We start from the raw sequence: 6,167 nt of genomic DNA, 5'->3' as shown, positions 1-6,167 counted from the left end.
TTGCCCATTTTTGATCATTGCAGTCTGGCTCATGCATGCCTTCTTGATCACCATTGTTGCAACATTAGCAGACTTTGAAACCTTTTACAGTGTAATAGTTTTCATTGGAGTTGTTTTTTTCATACCTCTAGCAGCCTTCTATCACTTGATCTAGCAGAGCACGCCATTATGCTGCTGTGCATCACGATCCTGCCATAAAAAGATGCAGAATAAAGAAATAATCAGATGCACCCTGTCAGGAAATGTCACAGCCCTGGATTACAACAGGACGGACAGGTTTGGTTCCAGACCTGTGCTGCACTTCCCTTGCTCTCGGTCAGTTCTCTCTCCTCTGTTGCTTACTGCTCTCCTGCAGCATTTCCCATTCTATCAATTAGAAATCCATCAGTTCTAACTCAGTGTCTGGATTTCACTTTCCCTTCCTTTAATCCGTACTTACCCTGCTCTTGCTTTCCCTCTGAGCTTTCCTTTGGTTCTGCACACCACATCTCATGCCACCCACTTGGCCTACAAGCCGACATCCTTCTGCATTCTCATCCAGCCCTGGGGCTCTTTCTCTGCCATCTCTTCATTCCATTCTAGCTGCCACTGTATCTCTGCTGCTCGCTATTACCATTCCCTGTGCTGCTCTGTCTGATGGCTCCAGTGCTACCTCTCCTCTGCTCCCCACCTTCTTGCCCTGAGTCCCCCTTCTTAATCTCACTGTGTTTTCTCTCCTTCCAAAGCTCCAGCTGTTTTTCCTGGAGAGGGCAAAAGACAGATTCCCATTCCCTAATGGTGCCACGTGTGAGAAAGCTGAACAGTCTTAACTGCATGGTAATGTATTTAGGCACAAAACATTAATTCAGAAAAAAAAACCAACAACAAAGGCCTAAGGATTACTAGTGAAATGACCAAAATAATTCCATTTGATTATAAGAAAATGGAAGATGGGCTGAATAAGAGACAAATGCTGCAGGAAAGAACTAATCAATAAACAAACCACAGCATGATATTGGCTTTTTGAAAGCCATCTTTGGGCATTCCAGCCCCCTCAGATTAACCATATTCTGGGCCCTTTCATACCAAAGAGGTAGAAATGACCTGGTTTCTTTCCAGTAATGCTTCTCATTGCTCTGGTTGTGACACCTGGTCAGAGATTTGGGGAGGTTATTTTTTTTTCTGTCGGTGTTCTGAGGCTGAGATTGAGGGAGAATGAGATGTGATCAGACCAGAGGAGTTCTGGGAACTCTATTCTGACCTCCCTCTGAAATGGAGTCCCTGCATCCTGGGCTACTCACCGAGCTTCAACCTCTTCAGCTTCTTCAATTTCCTAAGACAGAGATGTCAGAACTGATCAAACCGCTGCAAAAGGGTTTTGCAGCAGGACTCACTCACGCTAAGTAAGATGACCCTACAGCTTTGACTTCTCCTGCTGATTTTGATAAGAGACGTAGTTAGTTGTATTTTGCACCTCTGCTTGCTTCCAAGAAGCTATTGCACTGCTGAGCAAAGATGAGTCTGCACTGCCTGCACCTACTGTGTTGCTTTTATTAGGACTACTACATTAGAGCCTTAGTGACCAGACAGAAAACAAGGCACTGCTGAACTGGTTCCAGGGACAAGAAGCATCAGAGAGGAGATGATAGCAAAGCCAAATGCAAATTGTAGCTCTTGTGTGTCTCAAGCCAGCTTTGTAAGTACTGGGCCAGATTCCTGTGCTCTCTGAAACCTCTTGTTCTTAGGAATGGAGGAGCAAGGGCTGTGTTAAAAGCTTGATGTCAGTGGGAGAATACAAAGCACCAGGCCAGTGATACTGGGGTACTGTGGGGTTTTCCTGTGGGGCTTTTTTTGGACTGAAGTCATAACTGGTTTTATACCAATGACAAATGTGAGTCTTATATTTCTGAGTGGTCCACTGAATGGGTACAAAGAGCAAACTGAGCAAGAGCTGCATTTATAATGTTGGAGAGACCTCCTCAAAGAGCACAAGTATTCGGTGTACTTACCTTAATTTCCTGCAGCAAAGCCAGTAAGGACAGCAGATCAAAGGGAGTTTCTGATTGCTGCACGAACTACAATATGCAGGGCACATAATGCTGCCACGCAAAACCTCTAAACGCAGTGCAATTTTCAATTAAATTGTTTGCAGGAGGGTCTGTCCAACATTCATCTATTTTTTCCTTGCTCCAAGATAATATTTGACATTTAATTGCAGCAGACAGAGTACGGGGCAGGTGTTGGGATAAATTCAGGTTGGTTCCCACTTTAGAAAAGAATAGACTCCTTCCCAGCACTGCTGGTGTGCACAGAAGTGATAGAAGAAATCCCACACATCTCTGTCTTGGTTTCAGCTGGGACAGAATTGTTTTCTTTAGAGCACCCAGTGTGATGCTGTGGTTGGTTCTAGGAGGAAAACAGTGTTGATAACACTGATCTTTACAGTTGCTGCTAAGCAAAGCCAAGGGCATTCACAGCAAAGGGGTCAAGGAGAGGGGAGGAAACAGAATTAGGGCTGAAACTGGCTAAAGGGAAGTTCCATCACATGGATGCGGTTTTGAAAGGAGTAAGACAGCAGGACACTGGTCAGGGGGTGGTGAGCAATTGCTTGTGCATCACTTGTTACATGCATTCATATATATTTGCATTTGTCACGGTGCTCAGCAACCTGCTGGGTCAAACCACGACCATCTTCAAGGATAATAAATGAGGAATATGTATGGGAACAAGAGAAACTCTATTAAATATGATAAGGATTAAGCATAGTCTACAGCTAAGTTGATAGATTAGTATCTGTGCAGCATGGATCCTATTAACCACTGAACATTTCATAGCAGGACTTAGACATGTCAAAACTATCTGCTGATGATAAATACTGACTTCTTTGGCGTAAGATTACTCCTTTTCAAGGCTAACATGTCCAAGTTATCACAAAATAAGGCCCAGTTACAGCGAGTGACCATAGAGATTTAGGCTTAAATATAGTCTTTCCTGTGCTGAGACCAAGACATGCCAGATGCTCTCTCAAGGTCTCTTCCAGTCTTATTTTCCCAGATTAATATCACTGACTTTCCAATGGGGTTCTTCTTGAGTTCCTACTGCAGTGAAGCAGACATAATAATAATGACTTTTTCAAGATGTGTAACAGGAATCTCAATGCAAAATCCTTAAAGCCTCGCTATTCCTTTAAAAAAATAAATAAATCATAGAATGATAGAATGGCCTGGGTTGAAAAGGTCCACAGTGCTCATCCAGTTCCTGAACTCAGCTCTGCAGGCTGTCCTCGCCCGGGTGACTTTACAAGCTCAGAAAACAGATTCACGCTGACTGTTTAAAAACTGTGGACCTGATAAATTACCGGGTTCAGATAATTTGCATTGCATGGAGTTAAGGGGGTTTCCAAAGCCCTTAAGGGACTGATGTTGGCACCAAGCTCTTCCTTTCTGTAGTATCAGTAATGGGCATGAGCCCAGCTCGCTTATGCCATCTACAATATTATATTTGCATTTCTTGAGTGGCACCAGACTTTTTTCCTTATCATCAGGCCTTTTAACAACACTTCTGCCAGCTCTCCCTAATGGCTCCTAACTGTGCTAATAAGCATATTGTGTGCAATGTGGCATATCTGCCTTGGGATATTTTAGGGACATAGTAGACGAGGGGTAGCAGACCAGCCAGTGTGAGTGTAATGTTTCGTGTTGCTAACAATTTGTTCGTGTTAGAAGATATCTCATGTTAACCCAGCTTAAGAAAGTTATCAGCCATGAAAATATCACTCATTCCGTTTAGCTTCAATCTTTGATGGAATTATGAGGACAGACTTTAATCATTAGGACCCTGATTTCAAATCAGAGTGGCAGCATCCACTGCATACAAACGTTCCTGACCTACCCATCTATGACAGCAGAGCTAAGCCCCGTGGAACCTCTTATAAAAGTCAGTTTGACTGAATGGGCTGAAATAGCAAGATTCATAAATAAAATGAGATGAAGAGAACTGTACGCAAAGTAACCCATGCCAAACTAACCTGATTTGTATCAGGGTTGGATTCTCAGGCTCAAACTGCGTGGGGCCATCCTGTCTGCTGACTGCAGAGCAGTGATGAGCAATGAGGAATTCATTTTGGGGACCACTGGGGGTTGTGGGGGTCGGTTGCTCGGGAAAGCTTTCAACTTTGTTTCCCAGCTCCCCAGTGACTACGAGCAAGGCTGCACGCAGAGTAACAGCGCTTCTTATGACACTTACATAGCAAATATTGTTGATTTCAAAGAATCTGCCAGACAATTCCTTCAAAGAGTACAAAATATGCCAGAGGAATGGGCTGGAAAATGGGTGATGGGAGGCAACACAGGGAAATGCGCAATGAAGCACTTGAAAATCCCAAGATCACACAGCTGGCAGCGTTCAGAGGAGACGCAGAGTGTTCTAGCGCTCTCCAGGGCTTTGGGATCCTTGTTGGCAGTAAGTAGAGCAGAGCAAGAAGAGAGGAAAACTTGCTTCTATAAATGTTCAGCCAGTTGTGAAGCTTCATCTTAACCCCGTGTGCAACCTTTTGTGCCCACTTTGGTTGAATGGTGAAGCAAACTTGGATGCTGACACCACAGGGCGCAGCTTCTCCTTAGTAAGATGGTACATGTGCCACCTGCCCCATGGCACCAGGCTTTGCTTGCTGATGGCTTACACTGGCACACTTTGCCTTGTAGCTGGGGGTGGGGGACAGGAATGTGCACACAGCTCAGCTGACACACAGGGATTCGTACAGTCTCTATCACCTTTAATTCTGAGTAAAACATGCACACACAGCATTGCATGGGAATGCCTGCCTCCTAAGCAGCTCCATGCTTACACAAGCCAGCATTTAGGAACAGATCAGTCTCCCTGATACATCAGCATCTCCATAGTGTTGCCAGCTGAGCCTGGGACGTGGTAGACCTCCAGTTCATTTCCAGATGGCTAAAAAATCCTCTCAGATGGAAATGACTTTCACACCAAAATTAACCTGGGCTGATTTCAGACCAGCATCTTGAAGGCATACAGATTTTCTAATACCCTTTGAATCATCCAGTCCCCCAACAGGGAACTTTAATGCCAGTACAGCATCTGCTGTAGAATATTTATATTCAGGGCTTCCTGTGTGAAGCTCTGGATGGATGTGATTACTGAATGTGCTGGAAAAAGGACAGTTTACTGCCTGGCTTTTATTTCAAGCTATTTTGTATTTCTATGCAAGGAGCTTATATGCCATGTTGTAAATGGCTGGTTTTCTTGTATGATGTCTCTTTTTTTTCCCCCCTCAGTCTCTTAATGGGCTTCTCACTAAAACTGACGTTTCAGCAGCATTCCCATTATTAGTTATGATGCCAGTAAATGGAGGTCTCAGTAGTGGGTGAGATTTAAATTGGGTTTGAAGAACATTCAAATAATTCAGTGCTTTACTTTCCTTTGGCAGTTCCGTTTGTGCAGCGCATGGTTTAGCTGTTCACATTTTAGTTACTGTGTTGATGTTGTTTAGCAAAGACCTTGTTTTGCCTGGGACCCGGCTGCAGCTCTCAGGCAGTATCACGTTGTTTACCATAGCTAGCATGAAACCAATGTTTTGTTCCCTGCGTTCCTGTTTGATGTTATAAGCCAAGTCACACTCGCTAGTGCAGGAATCATTTCCATTTTGCTTTGTACTGCTCACATGAAAAACAGCTCGCAGTGGAAAAGGGCCTGTTTCTGAGCACACACGTTAGGCATGCTTTGCTCTGTTGGGAGTCTGGAGTGGTGCGGTACCTTGGATCGGGCTTTACTTTTCATTCCAAAGAGCCGTCCTAAATTGCAGAGACTGATTGGAAACAGGGCAGAAGATGCTAAGCAATCAAAATCTGTGCTGCAAAAGGAGTCTGCAAAGTTTACACCTTTCCCCTGGACGTTTTCAGTCATCCTATGAAAAATCCTGGCTGGGAAAAAGTTCTCATAACTGAGGCTTAGGTGAGTCTTGGTAAATATCTCCCCCAAAAAGAAGAAGCTTAGCAGTAAATATTAGTCAGCATTGCCCAGAGGCACCACAATTCTTAGGTTATATTTCCAGCTGTTGACAATAATTCTGTGCATTTATTTCACTGGCTGTCAAACAGAGACATATATTACCATTATCCCAGGCCAACCTGGGAAATGTTCCACTCAAACAGTTCCACATCTGCCTT

This window comes from Coturnix japonica, chromosome 12 (assembly GCF_001577835.2).
Source record: "Coturnix japonica isolate 7356 chromosome 12, Coturnix japonica 2.1, whole genome shotgun sequence".
Lineage (NCBI taxonomy): Eukaryota > Metazoa > Chordata > Aves > Galliformes > Phasianidae > Coturnix > Coturnix japonica.
Note: the sequence above shows the minus strand (reverse complement) of the source record.